Raw genomic sequence first — 26,487 nt, 5'->3', positions numbered from 1 at the left:
TCCCACCTCTACTCAGTTGACACAAAAGTATCATACATTATTCCTCCTCAACTAGAGCAGAATCTGAAGAGACTTCAGAGATGGCCAGCTGTTACGGAGCTTGGGTTGATAGATGTTATAAAACTATCAGCAATAGTATCTCCCAAATATATGAATTTCCCCAAATATACAAATGCTTAGCCATATGAGAACTGCTTATTTTTAAAAAATGTTTATTCCAGTATACACACACACACACACACACACACACACACATATATATATGGCTATATTCCATAATAAATGACCTGATTCTTTAGTGAGAGTAATTTATATAATCTCATTTGTGTATTTGCACAGATTCACTGACACTGAAAAGAAGCCATCGACCAAGATGGCTTATTTAATGCATTTTCCACCTGTGTACATGTTGACTCAGTGGAAGCAAGGCAGGATCAGATAACAATCTAATTACCTTGCAAAGGTGTTTAGCAATTGGCAATGGCATTAATATAATCAAATTCCAGCTGGAATTGACTGCAGTATTTGCTACTGTTTCATTAGAAAATGGTAACATTTCTGCGAGTAAATTAATGCACTTCAAGTAATGTGAGATAATAATTATGCATTTTAAAAACTGAATAAAAGGACTAAAATTACAATCTGTGAGAGGGGATAAATGACCAAATGTGCAGATGTGTAAATGTGTGTGGTTGTGCAGAGAGGAGGGGAGATATTTAAATGATTTGAACAGAGCCCTGCCACTCATTTTATGTAATTTAGATGACAATTTAATGGCCTTTACCAGGTATATATAATGTATTTTTAAAACAAGGAGCATGGATGGTTAACAACAGGTTGAAGTATACCCAAAGTATGATTGAACTAAGTATCAAAATGTATGATACTCAAGAGAATATTCTACTTTACATGAGCCTTCCACAGCAAGGAATAAAAGAATTAGAAAGATGTTCTTGATTTGTTATGGTTCTAAAAATAGAATTTCAGATCCATTTTTGTTAGTTTTGTGTGACAGAGAACATCTGTCAACACAGAAGACACCCCCCATAGATTGGTAGCATTTGGGATATGGTTATTATATGGTTCAACTATGCTGATATCTAATAACCTCAAAAGCTTCTTCATTATCACCCTAGAGAGCAGCAATGATTTTTCATCAGTGAGATAAACTTCATCAGTGAAGCAAGGCATGCACTTGCTAAGATAGCCCATGAAAGGCCCTACCTTACCTGGACAACATTCAAGACTTGCTGAACCTGGTCTCCTCTATTCTTAGCTGCTGCCTCTGGACACAAATTCCATCATGTTTCAAGAGCAATCATCTCCAGAGGTTGCTTGGGCCTGATTGCAGCTAATTGATAACTTAAATCCTGCTAACACTCACTCATGGGGGCTTCCCTAGTGGCTCAGATGGTAAAGAATCTGCCTGCAATGCAGGAGACCTGGGTTCGATCCCTTGGTCCAGAAGACGCCCTGGAGAAGGAAAAACTATGTATTCCAGTATTCTTGCTTGGAGAATTCCATGGAGAGAGGGGCCTGGCAGACTACAGTCCAAGAAGTTGCAGAGTCACACATGATTGAGCAACTAACTCTTCTTCTCCTGCATGGTGTTTGTCAAAGCACTCATAAAGGCAAAAGGTTAGAATTTCATGAATCTCTCAGGGTAGATTCCATGACTTTTTCTATTTGATTGCTAGGAAGAGTTTGAATGTGTAGGAGAATTTGATTTCTGTGATTAACTCTCACTGGAATATGAGATTATAATGTGATTGCGCAAGAGAAGAATTATAATTTGCACTTTTAGTAAGAGAATACAAAAGGAGACTTCCCTGGTGGTCCAATGGTTAAGAATATACCTGGCAATGCAGGGGACATGGGTTTGATCCCTGGCTGGGGAAGTAAGATTCCACATGCCATGGAGCAACTAAGTTGGAATGCCAGCTACTGACCCTGCATGCCACAACTAGAGAGTCTGTGTGCCACAAGGAAAGATCTGACATGACACAATGAAGATCCTGAATGCCACAACTAAGACCCAACATGGCCATGTTAAAAAAAAAAAAAGTATTAATTAAAAGAGAATACCAAGGGATGTTGCGAAGGAAGCTATCAACTGTGGACAATCAAACTGGCTTAGGTTAATCTGCAACATAAACACTCACAGAGAGAATGAGAATATCCAGGTTCGTCTAACTAGTGAGTAAGGAAATAATTAGGAAATTGATAAAGAAGAGTATTAGGATATTTGGGCCCTAGTCTTAGTCTAGTCTATTCTGAATCACAGGCAATTTTCCATTAATCCTTTCATTCCCTGAGAATTCTGGACTGTAGGACTCTTGGGCTACTTTCAACCCTAAAAGTCTGTAAAATTTTACCCAAAACGTCATATCCCTAACTGTACTCTAATAGACAGTATGATTAATTATAAAGACAACTCTTCTGGAACAACCTTACAGAATACAGTGAGATTCACTTGCAAGCATTCCTTTCTTTGATTCTAATTCTGAGTCCTCCTGAAATGGTCATCATAGCCAGTTTTATAAATGTCAATAGACTTCCTGCCTGGGAAAGGATCAGTGAAATGGAGTGGGACCCTATGGTCTTTGTCCCCCATGTTCTCAGCCTGCCTCTTGTCTGTGGAAAAATTTTAGCAAAGAGTAAGTTTAATCAGAGAAGTGAGAACATGCAGAGACAAAGGATAACAATGGAGACCGAATACTAATGCAATCGTTAAGCACAGTCAAGGACCTTTAGTTCCTTCTCAAGGGCTATAGATAATATTCATAGCCATATCCTGTGAGCTGCCTTATAGATACTGAAACCCCAGGTAGAAGTTAAGTACATGATCACACTCTAGGCATGACATAGCTGCCACAATTCTGAGAACTGGCCTCAAAGAAATGGAGACAAGCAACACTAGAACTGAAGATTAACTGTCAAACTGTTAGTTGTTGTGTCCGATTCTTTGTGAAGCCACGGGCTGTAGCCTGCTAGGCTCCTCTGTCCATGGAATTCTCCAGGCAAGATTACTGGAGTAGGTGGCCATGCCCTCTTCCAGGGGATCTTCCCAATCCAGGGACTGAACCCAGGTCTTCTGCATTGCAGGCAGATTCTTTACCATCTGAGCCAACTGTACTCAAAACAATCAAGATAATGCCGGTCAGACCACCAATGACAAACTTCAAAATGACTGTCAGAGCTGACTGTGCTCCTTCTGCAATGTAGCCCCCTCCCTCTGCCTATAGAAGCTCTTGCACACTGACTGTCGAGGGAATGGGGGAACGGCCTTTGGACAGACATCCACCCTCCCCACTGGCTGCCAGCATCCAAAATAAAGCAAACTTTCCTTTCCACCAACCTTGCCTCTTTGATGGCTTTTGAGTGGCAAGCAGCGAGACCCTACTTCTGGTTGCAACAGCATAATACATACTATGTCTACCTTCTTTCCCCATGCCCTTTGACCCATCCCTTTCTATCCCCCTAAAAAGCTTCATTCCTTCCATAACCTAAATACCAAGGGTGAATTTGATGCACAAGTCAACCCCATATAGTTTTAATGGCATTATTGGGAGAAAAGTCAGAAAACATGGACTTCAATCCAAACGATCATTAGGAAAATAACCATCATTATGTGCAACCATATTAATTTAAATTGTATGTTGCTTTGAAATCTTTCATCCCAGGAGGACACTGCTGCCCATATGCCGACTCCAAATCTTAATATCTGTACAATGTTAGAAGGGTTATTTTCCCTGTTTGTTTAATCAACCAGAATTATCTGAAAAGAACTTGGCGTGTAGAGCGAGATCCCTCAAGTCTAACGCTCCCGGCGTTTCTCTTCCATGTGGAGTAATCTGCATTGAAAGCTAATCCTTTCCACTGAGGGAAGTGAGATTTACCAAGTAGTGCCAGCTCACAAATGTCAGATTTCACTAACTTTGCTGCCCTCTTTGCCCCTGTAAATATTACACTTTGCTTCCTAAATAAATCGTGCAGCCATTCTTATGAAGAATGCTTGTTTTGGGCAAATACCGGTTCCAGTGATTAGAATTTTCAACCATCTCCTCTTCTCTATATGAATTTTTCTCACTGAATCTTTTTACATGCCTTAGGATTTCTGTTTGTGCTCCTCTGGTTCCTAGAGATGTTAAGGATAGGAATGGAGGAACAGAAGAAATGGAAAGAAATGGAGGGCTGGGATGGGGGGGAGGGAGGTTCACGAAGGAGGGGATATATGCATACTTATGGCTGATTCACATTGCTGTGCAGCAGAAACCAACACAACACTATAAAGCAATTATCCTCCAATTAAAAATATTAAAAAAAGAAATGGAGGAAGGGAAATTAACATGAATTAAACATCGATCCTAATGTTAGCCTTATTCTACATCATTAACATTCATTATTTTGGTGCTTTTTACCATCAGAGCTGTGAGATAATTATTATTTTCCTCATTTTATGAATGAATGTGTGAAACCTTGATGAGATCAAGCAATTTATCCCAAGTTATAAAGCCAGTAAGGATCAAAGCCAGGAATCAAGACCACATGTGTCTGGGACACAATTCTTTATACTTTGATTGTGTTTTGCCATCTCCTCTGTCTCCTTTGAAATAACTCAAAGGAATATAACATATAGTATTTTTAGGTTTTATTCATATTTTTAAAGTAAGTTTTCAACTGCAACTTGAGCAAAAAAATAGCCTGACGTTACAGATTAGAGAAAAATGTAATAGTGAAAAATCTTATTTCTCCAAGCATTGCTTGAAAGAATATTTTCTGGAATTCAGTTGACGTTGTTGACATCATATTGGTAACTAATGAAGTCATGAGGTGTTTCTGTTTCATGTGGCTGATTAACAATTCCAGCTATGGAAAAAATAACTCTCTCTTTTCACTGTGTAATATACCATATGCACTGAACTTCAGTTCTATATACGTTAATCACTGAGTTGTTGCAATACTTCTGTAAGTGTATGAGTATCACTTTGGGCACAATAAGTTGTGTGATGCGGAAATCAGACAAGTCACTTAATTGACAAAGCCCATCATTCACTCGGCCTCTGAAACCAAGGCCAATACTTTCAAACCACACCACAGACTCTCCCTTAGACATCACAACACATCCTCACACCACATGCTGAGTGATGATTATATTAAGTGTAATAAATATAATACTACTGTATACTCTTAAGGCTTCCCTGGTGACTCAGATGGTAAAGAATCTGCCTGCAATGCAGGAGACCCGGGCTTGATCCCTGGGTTGGGAAGATCCCCTTGAGAAGGGAATGGCAACCCACTCCAGTATTCTTGCCTGGAGAATTCCACAAACAGAGATGCCTGGTGGGCTATAGTCCATGGGGCTGTACACTCTTATTCTCTAAACTTCCCTGTATATAAATATATCTCTTTCTAAATTTCCCTTGTGGCCATGTGTGTGTGTGAATTAGTGTTTTAAAATACTTGCTATGTTGACACTTGATAGTTTTCAGATGGAAAGACAGAGATAGATAGACAGGGCAACATTACGTATAATCCAATACAAGATTTAAGTAATGTAAACCTAAAGCGAAGTCAAGGTTTATTTTCAAGGAACGGGCGGGATGGGGTAGGGAGGTAGGTCTAGAATAACTGCTATCACACAGCATATTGAGCTCCTCAGGTGATTTTACCTGTGCTGCCTGAGGCAAGCAGGGGATATGGGAAGGAGGACACAGATTGAATGGAGCTCTTCGGATCCATTCACTGCAGGACTCAGCTCAGCAACAGAGGACACTGAGCCGCTGACGGAAGACTACAGAACTTTCAGGCTCAAGATTTGAGACCTGACGCTCTCTCTCCTTTGGCACATATATTAACCTCTCTTAGCCCCCATTTTCTCCAGGTGGAACATGGGGGAAACAATACTTAGGTATTGTAGATCCAAGGATTATTATGAGATACAAAGGGGAAAAAGTTAGGGAAATGCAATCTGTGAACACTTCAGTGCTATAAAGTGCAATTTCCTCATTTTCACACTGGCGAACGCTGTTGTATCAAAAAGGTTTTGATGGCTCTTGCCCTGACCTGCCTCTGGGACTCTGTGCAGGGCAGGCCACCTGTCTGGGCAGCTGCCTATGGCCAGGGCCCTGCATATCGAGTTTAGAGTGAATAATAGCAAGAGTGGGAGCAGGGCCAGACTGTGCACCATGCCTGCTGCTCTGCAGAAAATCAAGGAGGCCAAACATCGCACAAGCTTTAAAAAGATTATACCAGTCTCACCTCCCTACACACCAAAAGCCAACAAAATAAGAAAGAAGAGAGGGAATGGGAGAAAAAGTGGATGGGATTTTTGAGGAACTTGTAGTGGAAAAGACATAAAAACAATATAAAATTTCATTAAAATATTTATCTTAATTTTGTTACAGGAAGTATTACAAAAAGAAAATGGTTTCCAATGAAAGATATGTATAATTTATTTGTTTTGAAGTGAAATCACCTTTAAGAAAATGCATTTTGAAATCAGCATGAACAAGATCTAAGACTTTGAGGGTGAGAAACAATTCCCACACTGAGGATAAATTACTGTTGTTAGAAAATGTAAGATGAGAATTTGTTAGGAGTTTCCAATCTCACTACCTCAAAGCAAGAGCACTGGCAAAGTTAAATGCCAGGACAGAAGGTAGAAGTCACTCAGTCATCAGAAAACCTCTGAAAATTATGTGAGCAAGATTCCAGTGGTGTGCATATTCTTGCTGGCTTAGATTAATCATTTATAACATGGCATTTACATCAGCCTGAGGGAGAGAAGTGAGTGTTGATAAGATATTTGACCACCAAATGGAATGCCCCGAAGGACAACTATGTAACTCTTTTCTTTATGTGTATGTGTATGTGTTTACACATGTCTCTCATTTATTTAAATGAAACTACACAATAACAACGTCATGCCAGTAAATGTAGATAAATCACATAACTTTTATATTTACCTAATTAAAGCCAGCACAAACAGATCATAAGAATATGGATATTGGCAAGGTTCTCACTTGTCTCTCAGAAATGTAAGAGCTCACACTGATATTGGAACACATTTTTTAGAAAAACAAAACCTCAACATTTTCATAGCTTTCACTGAAATGTTCACTATATGATATACCAACTTATAAAAGTATCATATTGATGTAGTAACCTTTTTATAGCAACCTAAATTGCATTAATCTAAATTTTCTTCCAAAATTAAATAAAATAGTCTAAATTCTATGAATGCCAATTATTTCCTTGAAGTAATTGGACTATCATACCACAAAACAGAAAACAATTTCTGCATCTAACTTCTTTTAATTTGAAACATTAATAAGTAAATATGTATTCTAGAAAATGCATTTATTTATCACATTTAAACTTTTTCACAAATATATCTAATACTAAATGCTAAATGAAAAACATTCAAAACAAATAAAATCACTGCTAGAAACTAATACTGTCATATTTACATCAGCATTTTCAAATTTGTATTTTTTAATACTAAAATTCAATCAAATCATATAAACTATGATGTAATATAGTTTTTAATAGATTTCCTACATGTTAAGGTTAGAAGACAAAGATAAATCTGTTCTACTTTTCCAAATACAGTGAGAACAATGTCAAATATTACCATGTAAACTGTGTATATAATTTCATATAACCATGTATTCAATATATATTTATTGAGTACCTCCTAGGTATTAGGCACTATTCTAGTGAAGGGGTTACAACAATGAACAAAAGAGGCTAAAACAGATGTTTCCTGGAGCTTCTTCCCCAGTGGGGGAACAATAACAATATGGTAAGATGAGGAATAGGAAAACATTTAGGAAAGAACAGATTTTACGCACTAAATTGTTCCTAAATACCTTCTCTTGTTAATTGATTTATTTACTGAGTATAGACTATGAACAGAACAGACACTGTACTGGTGTCTGGAAGTAGAAAAACAGAGAGAACAACTTTTTAAAGAATTTCTTGGCCTATTATTCCAAAAATCTTAATACATGCAAATATGGAGAACGAAGTGGCAACCCACTCCAGTATTCTTGCCTGGGAAATCCCGTGGACAGAGAAGCCTGATGGGCGACAGCCCATGGGATGGCAAATGAGCTGGACATGACTTAGTGATTAAACAACAACCTTGTGATATATGTAAACATTATAACCATATATGTTATAATCATAACTCTGAAGAGTAAACAGCTGTTAGCCTCTTGGGAAAGAGAAGGGAGAAGACACACACACAAACACACATGCACATGCATACATTCCTATTTAGGCAACAATGTCATAAAATCAGGAATTCTGCATAACGTTCCTAGGATAGAACTTCCCAAGCCCTGGGTTATCAGAATCACCTGGGGGTGTTTTATAAAATGAATCCAGATGACAGAATCCTACTGCCTTACACGCAGGCACTCGGAGCTGCTGGCCCTGAAATCTGTATTTTAAAAGCACCCACTTTGATGTTGATGATGAGCCCGCTTTGATAACTAGGAGAGTCCCAGGCAAAGGGGGCTGAACCCTACTTGCAAACTTCGAATTTCTGACCCCTGGATACTGGCAGGTAAATCATTTCTCTGTACTAAAACAGTCTGCATAAGTCTTGAGTACAGAGGTGGCACTCAGAAAGGACTCAACTGGTCTTCAAATAACTTACATCTCATGCCCAGGCATCCTGCTCCCCCAAATCCCATCAATCTAATGTTAACCCTTTTAATTTTCACACTTGAAAACTTCAAAGTGATTGCTTTGACAGGAGCTCTTAAGGTGCCAAGCTGTCTCTTTTGATGTTTACTTTAAGTGGATCCAATCCTCTGAACCTTAGAATACCAAGCTAATACCATAGAGACTTAACTAATATATAGCATTAAGGTTTTCCTCAACCTGTTATAGAGCTTGTTCTTCTGTCTGCATGATGTCCTTGCCAGGGAAGTTGATATATGGGTGTGTTTTATCTGGACAGGCTTCTGCCTCTCAGGGCAAGAATTTTCAGCAAATGACTGTTTTATTTATTGATGTTCTTCCAATCCTTCACTCTGCTCTTTCTTGTGAAAAGATCAGTGTGCTCTGTCCCTAGATTAACAGGATAAATTTACTTTAATGAGATTTGTCAGGTACTTCAAATTCACATTAACATGAATTTATAGAAAACAAGAGCCTTCCTCTGTGAAACTCAAAAACATTTCAAGTAATAATTCTATATCAGGAAAGCTGCAAACGTATCTATGCATACTCCATGATCTGATAGGCAAACTCAGTCTCAAGTGACTCAGTCAAACTATGAATCAAAGTATTTGCTAAATTATTGCTTTAACCTTATTTACTGGTAATTTCTAAGGTTTCCAGTAACTTGATTAAGCTCCCAAGCCAATATGTTTTCCCTACAGCACAGATATTTAAAACACATAATCACATTTTTGTGTAAAGATTTCCTTTAATATTGATGCAATATAAATAAATAAAATGTGTTTTGCTCTGTTAGAGTTAAATCAAAACTGTACTGAAATACTAAAAACTGTAAAGGATTACAGTAAAGAGATCTTATATGAGAACTAAATGTGACATATGTTATCAATTTAGTAATTTAAATAGTCTTAAGCATATGCTTTCCTCATAAAAATGTACAGCATCAACAATTCTCATTAAAATGGGTTGCAATGCATAAATTAAGAATAAACATGAGAAGAATTCTTAAAAAAGTTTGAGATCAGATGAATTTGCAAGCTAAGGATTAATTAAAGTTTCAAAATAACAGAAAAGAAAATGATCATAAGAATATGAGATTCTCATGTAAAACAAGAATGCCATACTGTTGTTGTTCAGTTGCTAAGTCATATCCAACTCTTTGCAACCCCATGGACCACAGCCCGCCATATCTCCCCGTCCTCCACTGTCTCCCAGAGTTTGCTCAAATTGATGTCCTTTGCGTTGGTGATGCTTTCTAACCATCTCATTCTCTGCTGCCCCTTCTTCTTTTGCCTTCAGTCTTTTCCAGCATCAGGGTCTTTTCCAATAAGTTGTCTCTTCACATAAGATGGCCAAACAGACATGTCCTGATAAATTTCCAAGTCCCATAAACCCATGAAACTTGGACTTAGACAGTGGCTTAGAAGCCAGATTAATTACGGGACCTAAGTGGTCCCTCTACTCATCTTCTTGTTCATTGGAGATACTCAGATACCAATTACTGTTGGAATGATCTATGTGCGGTCGTTTCTGAGACCACGGATTACTTAAAGGGACTTCATCAGAAGGAGTAGAAGGGGTAGCAGGTATATCACGAGAACACGTCTCTTTACTCCTCCATTAGAGAAGGCTCTTTCAGTTAGTGGGGTCCTGAGCTTCAGGTTTTCACACTGAAGCCAGTTTCAACTTTGCAGTGCCTTTAGTCCATGCTCTATTTTGTTCCTATTCAGTCACTAAGTTGTGTCTGACTCTTTGTGCCCCCGAAGACTGCAGCACACCAAGCTTCCCTGAACTTGACTGTCACCTGGAGGTTGCTCAAACTCATGTCCATTGAGTTGGTGATGCCATCCAACTATATCATCCTCTGCCACCTCCTTCTTCTCCTGCCCTCGATCTTTCCCAGCTGCTGCTGCTGCTAAGTCGCTTCAGTCATGTCCAACTCTGTGCGACCCCATAGATGACAGCCCACCAGGCTCCCCCGTCCCTGGGATTCTCCAGGCAAGAACACTGGAGTGAGTCGCCATTTCCTTCTCCAATGCATGAAAGTGAAAAGTGAAAGTGAAGTCACTCAGTCGTGTCCGACTCTTCCCGACCCCACGGACTGCAGCCCACCAGGCTCCTCCATCCATGGGATTTTCCAGGTAAGAGTACTGGAGTGGGGTGCCATTGCCTCCTCTGGATCTTTCCCAGCATCAGGGTCTTTTTCAATAAGTTGGGTCTCCATGTCAGGTGGTCAAAGCACTGGAGGTTCAGCTTCAGCCCTTCCAATGAATATCCAGGGTTGATTTCCTTTAGGATTGACTGGTTTTATTTCCTTGCAGTCCAAGGGACACTCAAGAGTCTTCTCCAGCTGCACAGTTCAAAAGCATCAATTCTTCGACACTCAGCCTTTCTTATGGTCCAACTTTCACATCCGTACATGATTACAGGGAAAACCATAGCTTTGACTAGACAGACATTCGATTTTACCTTTAGATTTTCTAAATTCTTTCTTTGGTAGCTCATCTTGCTATCCACCCAACAGATCTTGCTAATATCGCTCTGCATTGTACCACACTTGAATGCCACACACACAGAAAAAACCTAAACATATTTGCATCAGGCCCCTTTCCTGCTCAAGAAGAATGTGAGAAATTTCCTATCAAATCAATTTCAAAATTATTAGCACCTGTCATAAGCCATAAGGACTTCCCTGGTGGCTTAGATGGTAAAGAATCTTCCTGCAATGCAGGAGACCCGGGTTCAATCCCTAGGTCAGGAAGACCCCCTGGAGAAGGGAATGGCAGCCCACTCCAGTATTCTTGCCTGGAGAAGTCCATGGACAGAGGAGCCTGGCGGACTACTGTCCACGGAGTCGCAAAGAGTTGAACGTGAATGAGAGACTTTCATTCACTCACTCATAACTGCCAGATATATCTCCGAACATTTCAGCCCCTAGTATCCCCCTCTAAGCCACACACACACACACACACACACACACACACACACACACACACACACACACACACACACAAGCACACACACCACCACCTCACATTCTTCAACAAGGAATGCTTCTCCCTCAATCTCATTCTGGTTCAAAACTCACATTTCCTTTAAAGACTACGTCCCCCATCTTATAAAAGCCTGCTCTGCATCCCACAACCTTCCCAATGCTCAAACTTCCCCCAAACTGAATTGGACTATATCATGGTGTATTGATTCTACTTTTTAAAAAATATCTTAATTATACCATGCTGCTGCTGCTGCTAAGTCACTTCAGTCGTGTCCGACCCTGTGCGACCCCATAGACGGCAGCCCACCGGGCTCTCCCGTCCCTGGGATTCTCCAGGCAAGAACACTGGAGTGGGTTGCCATCTCCTTCTCCAGTGCATGAACGGGAAAAGTGAAAGTGAAGTTGCTCAGTCGTGTCTGACTCTCAGCGACCCCATGGTCTGCAGCCCACCAGGCTCCGCCGTCCCTGGGATTCTCCAGGCAACAACACGAGTGGGGTGCCATCGCCTTCTCCAATTATACCATAAAAACAACTGAATTATATCATAAAAACAACTGAATAAATCAGTTCACATTTTCTTTGATATGAAGGGAGCCTAGAACAGTGTCTGGCACTATGAGATATATATATATATATATATATATATATATATATATACACACAAACATATATATAATTATAGTCCTCTTATTGCATGTCCCCCAAATATTTTGAAGACTTCTATGACCTCAGGGCAGAACATTTCTTTAAATGAAATACAAGCCCTAACGATTCTAGCCCCTACTGCCATCCCCACCAGTTTTCCTCCTCATTCCCAAATCCCCTCCTTTGCCAGTTTCCTCCCATACCAGCTTCTCTTTGACCTTAATAAACCACCCAAAGACACCGCAAATCTGTGCTCTACCCTTTCTCTCTGTGCATTTTTCTCTGTCTAAACACTCAAATCAATCCTTTTCATTTCGCTTACTCCAGTTAGTTCTTCCTAAAACTTCTGACCATTGAAAACCGATGAAAGCTTTGTATTTAGATCCAGTTTTACAAAGATAAAGTCAGCAGCAGAATGCAAATAAAGTTCATTAGACTATGAACTTAGGAGAGGTGTTTGATTGTGTGTTGATGAGTGAATAAATGAGAGAATTTAAAGACAAAGAGACTAATCAGGAACTTATTCAACGGTTTAGATGAGATAAGGGATTCAGAAGGTCTGAACCAAGGTACGGGAGTAGCAATTAGAGTTTAGAGACATTTTGAAGTTTCTAGTTCAACTGATATTTATTAGGATGTGGATGAAGACACAAGAAACATCAGTGAAGAGGGATTAGATGATATATAAGGCTCGTTATGTGTTTCTCAGATGGTACAGTGAAAGAATCTGCCTGTCAATACAGGATACAAAGAGATATGGGTTCAATCCACGGGTTGCAAGATCCTCTGGAACAGGAAATGGCAATCCACTTCAGTATTCTTGCCTGGAAAATTCCATGGACAGAAGAGCCTAGAAGGCTACAGTCAATCAGGCTGCAAAGTATCAGACATGACTGGACACATGTGTGTGCATGTGTACACACACATGTGCACACATATACACACCATTGACTAATTTTGTGTGATCCTGGGTCACAACCAAGGGTTTCAGGCTCATCTGGAACATTAAAGAATTACAGTAAATCACCTCTGAAGGCAGCACTAATGGTAAATAATCCACCTGCCAACGCAGGTAGACTAAGGACAGAGGGGTTTGATCCCTGGATGGGGAAGATCCCCTAGAGGAGGGCATGGCAACCACTCCAGTATTCTTGCCTGAAGAATCCCCATGGACAGAGGAACCTGGCAGGCTAAAGTCCATAGTGTTGCCAAGAGTCAGACAGGACTGAAGCAATTTAGCAGGCACACACCTCTGAAGAACTACTCAAAGCTGAAGCTCAGCCATTCAAGGCTGACATCTCCTGGTCTCTATCAGCCATCTTTAACAACCTCTCTAGTGTGCGATGTCAAAAATAAGCAAAATGAATCTATGGTGATATAAGAAAGGACAATGCCTGTCAAGAGGGGATTGACTGGAAAGGAGCATAAGAGAAAGTTGTTAGTGGGAAAGACGTATCTTGATTGAGGTAATGATTACCCGAATTTTACATGCATCAAGCTCATTGAAATGTACACTCACTATGAATCTATGCCTTTTACCATATGGAAATTAAAATTCAAATAAATATTGGGGGGAATATTCATGCTTTAACCCATTGGTTCTCATGCTTGGTTGGGTTGCTCATTAGAAGGACCTGGAGAGTTGTTAAAGTACTTGGTACTAAGCTGCAGATATTTTGATTTAATACATGTTTAGAGAAAAATCCTAGGAATAAATCATATATTAATAAGTTAATTCAACACTTTACCTCTCACATCTTATGATTTTAACTCACAGTTATCTCTGGTTTTTCCACTTTTCCAATACTACCTGTCAAAGCCTACCAACTGACACACACCAAAACCATCATAGACAAATGGTTAAGCCAATGAGATTGCTATACAAGGAAATGCACCCCAGCAGAACCAAGGGATTTCTCTAAAGGGGAGGTTGCTTTTAGGGTCTAGGGGCTAGGGAAATTAATAAGGTGGTCTGAGCAGGGGTGGCTCTGAATTTATAAATAAGCAGATTTGTTGGAACAGGGGGATCAGTGGTAAATAAAATCCACCTGCAATGCAGGAAACTTGGGTTTGATCCCTGGGTTGGGAAGATCCCCTGGAGGAGGAAATGGCAACCTGCTCCAGTATTCTTGCCTGGGAAATCCCATGGACAGAGGAGCCTGGCGGGCTACAGTCCATGGGGTCAGAAAGAGTGGGACATGACCGAGCACAGCACACACCTGCAACAGGACTCTTAGAACCCATGTCTCTACATTCTGATCCAGAAAATCCTGGAGTTCCTGCTGGATCAGTTTGCCTTGAATCTTATTTTGAAACACATAAATCTAAAGGAGCCCTTAAAAGAGGAGTCAGTGCTTAGAACATTGGTGCTGGTGGTCTGATTTGGTATAATACAGATGTTTTGTAAGTCATAGCACACTTGATTTTGTCCACTGTGGTTTCTGTTTCAATGCTCTGTAACTCCCTGAGAGCCTAGCTGCCAGCTGGGATGTTTTTTCCTTTTATCACACTGCATTTATGGAACCCAAATATTTGCCAGAGCTCCTCATCAAAACTAATTTCCAGAAGAACTAAACAAGAGACATCAGAATGGAGAATCCAAATGGGCTTAATCTCCTTGAGAGACATGAGCCACCTTTCCCTGGCCGCCTGCCACTTTCGGGTAAGCACACTTCACCTAATTCTTAAGGACTTGAGTGCCTAAGGACATGTTTATCTTCCTGGCTAAGATTAAAATAATAATTTCTGCCCTGAGGTGACTGTAGTTTTCATTTATATCAACCCCAATCACAGCTAGTATTTCTTACTATTAATGTTAACTTAGCAACATGGGGAATTCGATAATATCCTGGCAATAAATCATTCATGGATAGCGTGTTCAAGGCAGGGCCAGGAAGGACCTTTCTGGTGAAAAAGTGACTTATAAGATTCCTATCAGCTTTATGGGGCTGTGTGCTCCTTTCCCTCCTAAGAGACAGGAAGGTAAACAAACACCATCCTGTACAGCAACATCTTTCCTCGACAGCCATCGTTTACAAATGGCATTCATAAACATGTCTATGTTTTGTTGCTGCTGTTAATAATACAACTCTCACACACCTAAAAGTATTGAAAGGGAATAACAACTAAAGATAGGAAAACATCAGGCCTGCGAAAGCCCACGATGTAAGCAATATTCCTGGAGAGCCAGAACGGAATGACAGAGACTGCTGGAAAGTCTTCCTCTTACACGCTGCACTTTTATTTAATCATATACCTTTCTCATTGTATTTCATGATTTCAAAACATAATGACACTCTTCCAAAGATTTTCCTTTCACAATGGATACATATATAAAATCATCACATTGTACACTTCATATTTTATTTCTTTTTTAAATATCAAATGTATTTAGTATTTATTATGCAGCAGTTTTACATGTATACATACACATAAATGTGTGTGTGTGTGTGTGTGTGTATCTTATGACTTACAGATATTAGCATTGCCTTATAAGGAAAGTACTAGTAATATCTCCATTTTCTAGTTGAGGTAAATAAAGCTTGAAGATTGACAAGCAAGAACAAAGAGTTTGAGTCTGCATTCTACCAACCTATGACAAACTTGATCTCTTTGAATAAGATTTCTCCTCCCTTTCAGAACTTATTTTAGTCCAAATCTATGCTCGTTTTCTAATCAAAGTCTATACGTGTGTAAGTTTTACAAAAGGCAGAAGAAAGCAATATTAAAAATGTTTAACAGCAGATATGATAGAGTGAACTGATATTAAATTCTGGTTCTTTCACTAAGCACCTCTGAAACATTGTGGAAATTACTTAACATTTGAAGGAATCAAAGTTGCCTCATCAGTGAAATAGAATTGACTGGAGGAATTCAAGTTTTATTTCTTAATTACACTTCAGTCAAACTAACCAACCAACAACAACAACAAAAAAACAAAAGTAAACTATCTTAATGTTAAAGCCACAGTAGCTGATAGAGCTTTCCTATTAGATCTGAAAGAAGAAATGTGGGATGAGGTATTTTTTATTCAGTTGGTCGATCAACAAACACAGTATATAGGAAATCCTCCATGAGACTCATATTATATTGTAATTTCAGAATACTTCTCTCACCAAAACTCTTGACAGGGCAATTGCTGGATCTACTGTTTCTCTCTCCTGACAGAAGCAATTTTTTATTCATTCCTTTTTAGTTCTGAAACACAGGAGGACTAGGAGCAGGATGGGGTGAAGGCAGAGGTGACAAATTGTTCCTGTTTCCCTATGCTCTGAAAAACTAGGCACTATAAAGGATCCATGGTAGAGTTATCTTTAGCTTAATTATGATTTACAGGTTTTCTGGACTCAGAGGAATTGCCATCAGAAATCCAAAATGACAGAGACAAGTTTTACATCTGAGGGCACCTTTGGGATGTGAAACTTGACAACTGACTTCTCCTTCGGTCAAATGAAACAACTTGCAAATTCTTCAACCGTACGATGTTCAAAACAAAACATATCATATAACGGAAACATTTCCCAAAATGCAGTAGACAGTTTTCTAATAGTGTGAGGGATGTTTACTAGAAACAGGAGACACAGAGGTGTTCAAGGGTTCTTATGCCTGGTCTCCTAATTTGTCTTAGCCCCCAAAGGGTAGGCTTCCCCAACGGCTCAGTGAGTGAAAAATCCACTGGCCAATGCAGGAGTCACAGGAGATGCAGGTGAGAAAAAGGCATTCTACTCCAGTATTCTTGCCTGGAAAATCCCACGGATAGAAGAGCACGGTAGGCTATAGTGCAAAGGGGTGCAGAGTCAAGAGTTGTCCAAAACTGAGCACCAAAACCAGACACACCAAACCGAAAAGCTGCACTGCATGTCATACTGCTGGAGGCATTTCTTCTTTCTGGTAACCCAGGAGTTTGTGTAATGCCCAGCTTCTAACCAACGCAGGTAGACTATAGTTGCTTCCTCTCTTTGGAACACGTAACAGTGCCACATTTGGGGCCTTACATGAGTTCAGCAGACAGACAAAATGATCATTGATGGGGCTAGAAAAGCGGACAAACGAGCTCCGTCAGTATTAACGTCAAAATCTTTCTGTCTTTTAGATAACAGGCCAATTGCAATCTTTCTCATATTATCAACCTCCTGTTGTTTATAATACAATGACAATTTCAGTATTCTGGCATGTCTTTTCTTTTTCCTTATTTGATTTTACTTCTGTTTGTAAGGTTTTATTGAGATATTATAATTCACATGGGCTAACAATTCACCCATTTGAAATCTGCAATTCAGTGTTTTTGAATTCCATCCTTTCTTGATGAGATGTCTGGCAGAGAATGAGACCAGAGAGACTTTATTCCTCTGGGACATGGAGTAGATTCTTCCAAAATCTCACAGAGTTGGTAAAATTTCAGTCGAGTTTAGATTAATACAGTTCCCTGGCCCAGTACTGAATAATACTGAAGCCAATAAAGATTGCTCAACTGCTTGCTCCTGAAGATAAGGTCTCATCCCCATACGTACTCAGTTGTGTCTGACTCTGTGTAGCCCACCAAGCTCCTCTGTCCATGGGATTCTCCAGGCAAGAATACTGGAGTGGGTGACATTTCCTCCTCCAGGGATTCTTCCCAACCCAGGGATCAAACCTGCCATCCCTTGTATCTCCTGCATTGGCACATGGACTCTACCACTGCGCCTTAAGGTCATGAAGCAGCTAAATAGCTTACCTGTCAAGACTAAGATCTTTGCTCATTCAAACACTTTAAGACTCCTGCCTCACAGTGCTCACAGATCCCAAAACTATTGCTCATTGACTCTTCCCAGCACTCCTGATGCAAGACTGGCCTTAAAATCACTCAGCCCAGTTCCGACACCTTTATAAATATCCTCCTCCAACTTCTCCCTTCAAGACACTGCCCTGATGAGGTAATGTTCTCTTTTAGTGCTGCACATCTAATAAACTTAGCTCTGTCTCATCAACAGTTTGTTGTTTTTTTTTTTTTAATTTTAGTTATTTATTTTTTAAAAAGAATTTGACAGTCAACACAACAAACATCTCTTGAATCACGCAACTGCTGACTTTGGCAACTATATTATCATCAAGTGAGAAAATGAGCACTACTCTGGACTCAAAGGCAATCTTAGGCAGACATTCAACACAAAGACAGGAAAAAAAGAACAGCTTTCATGCACAGAATTCTTAGATGGACTTTGAGCGTCTGTGAAACTGAAAGAGTATCTTTATAGTACTTACTTTAAAAAATCATTTTTGAACATTACTAGTATCTACTGGAACTTTTACAGATATTTAAATCTGTCATCACATAGTATACATATAAATTTAAATGATTAATAACATTTTCGTTTTTTTAAGGGAGTTGTACAAATTCTTTCATTTTCTACTCATCAAATTGTAGAATTTCCTCCTTATCTCCTCTAACTCTTACAAGTAATCATTAATAAATAAAAAAATTATACATCAAAAAAAAAAAAATGAACTGCTCCCTCTTTGGAGCACCAGCAGTTCAGGGAGCTAACATCCATCTCCTTCCCATAACATTTAAATGCAGGGTTCTCAGCATGTTGGTAGAAATCCAGTTTAAAAACAAAACAGAAACACAAACAAAAATGCCTCAAGCCCCACAACACTCTATAAGGTGCACAATTTAACCCTGTTTTCTTCTCTACTCTGCCAGTCCTCCCATAGCCTATATGTACATTTTTTTTGTCATGTTTCAATCGTAGCTTTGTGTCTCTGAGTAATCATGAATGGATATTTAACCATTTTACCAGCATTTGCAGCCTAGCAAAGGTTGAGTTCCACTGAACTGGCAGATTGGTTTTTAATTTTCTGCTTGGATGGGTTGGTTTTTTTTTTTTTTGTCCTGTAGTTTCCAAAATAGTTTATGAGTCTTGATGGAGAGGCTAAAAAGCTTGCAAATTTTGCTGATCTCTGCCAAAAGCTGATCAACCCTCCCTCATTCTTCAGAAACCCATGTACCAGCAGGCTTAAGTGATGTAAGAAACACGCAAAACAGGACTTTCACAAAGGCTGCAAAATACTACTTGTACACAAGGGATAAGTACCTTGATAATTATTCTGTGCAGATTTTATACTGGTTTTCTGTTTCTACCATGGAGAGCAATATTTATAACTCTTTAAGTTGTGAAGTGAAAGGCTGCTTCGATATCACTGTCCCTTACATGCAGCTGATGATCTGTGAATAACAATGATATGACTTTGAAATGGGCCACCTCATGAAGGCAGATATTTCCATGACACCATGTTAATTGTGCTGTTAATTGTGTGTTAACTGTGTAGCTATTTCATTTCAAATGATAATGACCTGCTACCTTGGTTATCTTGTGGTCTTTTTTACAATTGATCAGACATCCACAATAATGTATTTTCTATATCTCACGATAACTTTTTTTAATATTTAAAATAACAGAAATAATGTGACATCGTTATTATCGTTGTTTTTAACATATATTTTAAAGTCTATTCCCACCATTGTCTTTCCCATCTCAGTGGACCACAACTCTTTTCCTGGTTGCTCAGGCCAACCAGAAGAACCAGATTTTTCTCTCAGTCTGTGATGAGCAGGTTGTATTATGTTTTCCAATGACTTTCTCCCTTCTCTGCCACATAAAGAGACCTGGGGGACCTCCCCAAAGGAGGAGTGTCTGTGTCCACCCCACTGACCATGGACTTGGCAATGTTGTTTTGGGTAACGAGATGCGAGCATTAAAATGTGTTTGACACCTCGTCTCCACACAAATTGTAAGAAGAATGCCCATTTTTAAGAAGATTGGAGGTTCACTACTTGGAGCTGCTTCTCCAACCTGGATTCTGGGATTCATGGAAAACAGGAGGAAGAGCCACACAGAGTCAGGCAGACTCACAGGTGATCAGAATTGCAGCTGCCTGCATGTCACCTGAGCAAGACATCAATGCTTGTTTTTGTAAACTTCTGAGATCTGGGAGAAGATTTGAGGTGGTCTGCAATTGAAACTTAAAGTTGACAAATACAGCACCTATCCAAGTGTGTTTGTGTGTGCCCAGTTGTGTCCGACTCTTTGCGACCCCCTGGACGACAGCCCGCCCGGCTCCTTTGTCCATGGGATGTTCCAGTTACAAATACTGGAGTGGGTTGCCATTTCCTCCTCTAGAGGTTCTGCCTGACCCAGGGATTAAAACAGCATTTTCTGCATCTCCTGCCTTGGCAGACAGAGTCTTTACCACTGTACCACCTGGGAAGCCCAGCCCCTTTCAAAGATACTGGCTAAGTTTGTATCTCCTCCTTCTAAATTCTTCCAGTACCAAACCACTTCTCACATCTGCTGCTATTGCTATGGTCAAGGCCACTAAGCTAGCATAAGTGATTATGGTCATAGGTTCCCAATGAGCCTAAATGTTTCCTCCCTTATCATTTGACTCACTGCCTATTTTCAACATGGTGCTAGAATAATTCTTTTAGAATATAAATCACATGGTGCCAGTCCTCTGCACCAATCCCTCAATAGCTTCCCAACATCACACAGGTGACACCCAAAAGGCTGACAAGGCTTGAGTAGCCTTTGGAGGCTCCCACAAAATGCCTCCCTCTACGTAGCCCCTCCCCAGATTCACCTCCTGCAAATCCCCCTGTGCTCACCCCACCCAAGCCCTCTGGCCTCATGGGTTTCCATCAACCTGGCCAGCACCTGCCTCCCTCAGGCCATTGCTTAGTTCTTCATGCCCTTCAGTTCTTTACTCAAATAGCATCCATTCGGTGACATCTTCTCAAACCACCTAATTTATTTATTTTTTAACTTTTTATTGGATATTGGTGTATAGGTGATGAATACTGTTGTGCACAGCAAAGTGATTCAGTTATACATATACATGAGTCCACTTTTTTTCAAATTCTTTTCCCATTTAGGCTTGCTCCGTAATATGGAACAGTGCTTCCCTGGCTCAGGTGGTAAAGAAACTGCCTGCAATGCAGGAGTCCTGGGTTCGATCCCTGGGTTTGGGTTCGATCCCTGGGTTGGGAAGATCCTCTGGAGAAGGAATGGCCACCCACTCCAGTATTCTTGCCTGGAGAATCCCATGGACAGAGGAGCCTGGTGGGCTACAGTTCAATGGTGTTGCAAAGAATAGGACACGACTGAGCGACTAACACTATATTACTTAATAGAAAATCACAAAGCCCCTCCACGCCTGAGGCTTTCTCCCTCCCCTTCTTTCACTGTCTCCTTGCAATTCAAATCATCTGACATGATGGCATTTGTTTATTTATTTACACATAATTACTAGATTGTAAGCTTCATGATGGTAGGAATATTATTATTTTTTGCTCTTTTGTTTTTAGCTGAGGTCTGCAATCTTATCAAGAACTTAGTAAATAAATGAATTTGTGGATGGATGAAGAAAGGAATTATACTTCAGGAGATAAGTGGAGCACTATATTATCTTCATATTTTTTCTGTGCTTTCTCTCAGAGATAACTTTTTTCCACTTATTTTCAAAACACAGTTTTTAAATTTAACATTTATAATAGCAGATAGCGATGCTGTGTCAGGTTTATCTCCTAAATACCTTGCATCCCTCTAAATAGAAAACATCCATAAAGTTGATAGGATAAAGATGTTGTCATGTACATTTCAGAATCCAATGAAATTTCTCTTATATCAAAAATTACTACTGTATTTCTGCAGACGTGCATAGCACTATATATTGTTAAATTTCTCCACAAACCCAGCCCTTACATTATTAAGCATGAGGGGATGTGGGTAATAACCTCAACCACCAAATATAAATGTCTTTCCAACCTATACAAGACTCACTATTGAAAAACAGCCAATTTCAAGCTTGGAATTACTTTAATGGTTAAGTTTCCGTATACTTGTTGGATAAATAATATGCTTTTTCGGTGATTACAAATAAAGACATTTCCAAAGTTAATGACAGTGATTTTTCTTGTTTACGTGCTTTTTAGGCTTCCCTGGTGGCTCAGATGGTAAAGAATCTGCCTGCAATGTGGAAAACCTGGGTTAGATCCTGGGGTGGGGAAAATTCCCTAGAGAAGGGAATGGCTACCCACTCCAGTATTCTTGCCTGCAGAATTCCACAGACAGAGGAGGAGCTTGTAGAGCTACAGTCCATGGGGTCGCAGAGAGTTGGACACAACTGAGCAACTAACAGTTTCACTACTTTCATTTCACTTTCACTAGTACACTGAAGACATTTATTATTATCTGTGGTAGATACAACTGTCTAAGGAATCGTGTCCTCCCTGTGTCCTTGTCCCTTTGCAATGTGACTAGGGATGTCTTGGGGTACTTCATTAAACAGCAATAGATAACAGATGCAAGGACAGTATTTCGCTTTTCTGCTGCAAATGCATTATTTTATCCTTTGTAAAGTGTTAGTCACTCAGTCGTGTCCGACTCTTTGTGACCCCATGGACTGTATAGCCCACCAGGCTTCTCTGTCCATGGAATTCTCCAGGCAAGACTACTGGAGTGGGTTGCCAGCAGCCTTTAAGAATGATTAAGTGATGAGGTGGTAAGTAAGCTAGGTGAGCAGTGAGCACTAAGTTTATTATCAGTGTAGTTTTTCTCATCCATCTTTATTTCTCTTCCACCTCTTTCCACACCCCCCTACCTACCTAGCTCTCCTTTAACACACTATTAAAACTGCAGAGGAAAGTGCTCAATCAATGAACTGCCTGATTCTTCTTCCTTCAGACCAAAGCACTTAAATCTCAAACATGAACCCCAACTGGAGAGGAAACTCATTATTAATACCCATATTAAATCATGGACAATCAATTTTTCTTCCAAGTTTCTATCTTATATGCATATGAGTTGTGGCAGGCATTGCTTCTAACCAGTAAACGACTGCAGAAAGGAAAGAGATTTAGATAAGAATATACAGCTCCCAATGAATATTGTATAATTCTGAGTGCAAATCACTGTCCTTGTTGAATATGATTCAAAATCACAATCTTTCATCAAGTGGCCGAGCTTCAAATTGGATTAGGATCTATCCCTATCTGCTTTTGTCTCAGTTATGGAACAAAGGAGGAAGAGGAAAATGAATGTGGTCTCTGATGGTTGCATACGGTCACAGCACATTACTTTTTCACTGAACTTCCTGATGAAGGAGATCCTTTCATATGTTTCCTCTTTTAACCTTAATTTTTTTTAACTATAAATCTTTATGGGAATAATTAAATCCCATTATAAATAAGCACCCTATTGAATGACTTCAAAAGAGGGAGCACAATCCCTGTGAGATGAATTTTTTTAAGTGTGCTTTTAAAGGATTTATGTACCATGCTTATCAGAGTAACCTACTGTGTCTATATACTCAGATTTTTGCTTTTTATTTTTATTAAAAGAGTATTTTTTACAAACTAAGCAAACACAAAAGATGAACATAGGATGCCTAAGTCAATCACCCACATAGAATTTTAGAATTTGCACAAAACATTTACTTATGTCATGCCACAAAGTCTTTATACCTAACCATTAGGAATAATAATTCTTGGACTTCCCTGGTGGTCAAGGGGTTAAGAATCCATCTTAAAATGCAAGAGACATGGTTCGATCTCTGGTCTGGGAAGATTCCCACATGCTATGGAGCAACTAATTCTGTTTGCCACAACTACTGAGCCAGTGCTCTAGAGCCCGGAGGCTCTAACTACTGAAACCACGTGTTGCAACTACTGAAGCCTGTGTGCTGACACTAGAGAGATCTTTGCAATGAGAAGCCTGTGCCCTGCAACAAAGAGCAGCCCCCGGTCACGACAACTGGAGAAAGCCTGCGTGTAAAAATGGAGACTCGCCACAGCCACACATACACACATACACACAAAAATCATTTCAGTCTAACATAATTATTTTTATTTTTAACTTTTTTTATTTCTGTGATACAGAAACGAAGAAAATAAAAATTCTGATTGCCTGAGACCATGAAGGAAGCAAACAGCTCAGCTTCTATTTGAATCAGTCTTGAAAGTAAGGCATGCACTATAGAGAGACAAGAGGTATTGACTTTGGAGGATGGACTGTGATAGAATTTTACTGGTTATGTCTGAATTTGCTTATGTTACAGATAAGCCAGAAAACAAGCCTTTATTATCACTGTAGATCGTTTATATATATATATATACACACACATATATATTTTATAAAATATGAAGCCAGGTTTCTGAGGACAACTATCTCTGTGGTTAGGAAAGATTAGACACATGTTATGGTCCTTTCCCTTTTATTACTGAGTATACAGTTTAGATAAATAAAACTTTTCTACATACAGGCCCTTTTATCTGGGCCAAACACCTTTCTAACACACTTCTTGACAAGTTGCTGGCTGTATACATAGTACATTTGCAATTGATAAATGCAGAGACTGTCATAAGTAAAAGGCACTCATATTGCATCACTGTTATTTTGGTGTCAACCAAGTCCACTTCCATGACAGCTGTTCCAAAAGCTTCAGAGGCCTTGGACGTTTCTGTTGCTGTCTTTGTCAGTTTGCATATTTCACTTTCTTTAACTACATTACAAAAGAATTGTCTCCAGTATAGGAGAAAAAAATCCACAGGGAAAAAAAACCAATCTGGTTTGATTTTACTCAGAGACTTGGCTTCTATTTTCTAAGGCCTCCAGTTCCCCAATTTTCTCCTTTTAAATCTGTTTTCATACCAGGAGTCCTTCAAATGCAATGAGTCAGCTATTGGATCATCCTCTTAAAAATTGCAAATGTTCTCTGCAGATATCACACATCTACTCATGTTAGTCATGGACATATGATGAATTAGTTTATGATATATCATCTAAAATGACAGGTGACTTATGAGTAGAACCTCATTTTAGGTTTGATGTACCCAGTAAGATTAGAATTTTGCCTAGACGATAAAACTACATTTTTAACTACACTTTAACACTATGTCATTGTTTTTACATTACTGCCAGCGATGTCTAATACATGATTTGTAATTAATATTTATTTACTGAGAAAAACAATTGGCAATTTGGGGGTAAAAAAAAGGCTAAAGAGGGAAATCTTTACAGTGTTAAGAACTGCTTCCTTGCAGGAAAATCAGTCCTGTCTAAAACATACACAAGACATTTGGTCCACACCAAACATCTTTGAAATTTGGTTCTATTCAAAATGATCGTAAGAGACTACTAGTAGGAACTGCATCAATTGGAGCAAAATTCAGGAGATAGCAGAGAACAGAGGACCCTGGCATGCTGCAGTCTATGAGGCTGCAAACAGTTAGACATGACTTAGCCACTGAACAACAACAACAATAAGGAACTATATGTCAGTAACATGCACAACTGAGAAGAAATGGACAAGCTTTTAGAAAGGTACAATCTCCCACGACTGAGGTAGGAGGAAACTCAAAATATGAACAGACCATTCACAAGTACTGAAATTGAAGCCATGATTTAAAGAAAACTCCCAACAAACGAAAGTCCCCAAACACATGGCCTTCAGATCAATTCTACCAATTCTATCAATCTCCTCCAGGGGATCTTGGAGGAGGGCATGGTGACCCACTCCAGTATTCTTGCCTGGAGAATCCCGTGGACTGAGGAGCCTGGTGGGCTACAATCCAGAGGGTCACAAAGAGTTGGGCATGACTGAAGCAACTTAGCACAATATTCCATTGTATGAAATATTACTCATATGTATCACATATGATGCAGTCCATGGAGTTGCAGAGAGTCAGACATGACTTAGTGACTGAACAAAAACAACACAAAACAGAAACAGATTTGTGGATTCAGTTTACCAAAAGGGAAGGTGGGAAGGAATAAATTAGGAGTTTGGGGTTAATATATACACAGTACTATATGTAAAGCAGATAATCAATAAAGACCTACTATATAGTACAGGAAACTCTACTCAATATTTTATAATAAATCTATATGGGAAAATAATCTAAAAAAGAATAGATATAGGTATATGCATGTAACTGAATCCCTTTGCTGTATACCTGGAACTAACACAGTATGGTAAATCAACTATACTCCAATACAAAATAAATATTAAAAACAAACAAAACCAAAATGTCCATGGGCCCACTTGGTCCAAATGGTTGTGGACATTCCCAAATATCAGGGACCTACTTGCCTGGATCAAATATCTTATGGACA

The 26,487-nt window shown here is 39.4% G+C and overlaps 1 protein-coding gene and 1 long non-coding RNA gene across 3 annotated transcripts in view; both read right to left on the bottom strand.

Annotated features, from left to right (window-relative positions):
• CNTNAP2 (contactin associated protein 2) overlaps positions 1 to 26,487 on the bottom strand; it is a 2,222,175-nt gene that overhangs the window by 1,782,112 nt on the left and 413,576 nt on the right. The window lies entirely within an intron of this gene.
• The window catches only part of LOC145524615 (uncharacterized), a 47,461-nt gene continuing 25,634 nt past the window's right edge, over positions 4,661 to 26,487 (bottom strand). Inside the window, exon 3 of the long non-coding RNA XR_014067714.1 lies at positions 4,661 to 9,084. This is a non-coding gene — a long non-coding RNA (uncharacterized LOC145524615). The remainder of the gene's footprint in view (positions 9,085 to 26,487) is intronic.

This window comes from Giraffa tippelskirchi, chromosome 10 (genome assembly GCF_054371585.1).
Source record: "Giraffa tippelskirchi isolate mGirTip1 chromosome 10, T2T-mGirTip1v1.2.pri, whole genome shotgun sequence".
NCBI classification, from domain to species: domain Eukaryota; kingdom Metazoa; phylum Chordata; class Mammalia; order Artiodactyla; family Giraffidae; genus Giraffa; species Giraffa tippelskirchi.
The sequence above is the reverse complement of the archived record's forward strand: the minus strand, read 5'-3'. Positions and strand labels throughout refer to the sequence as shown.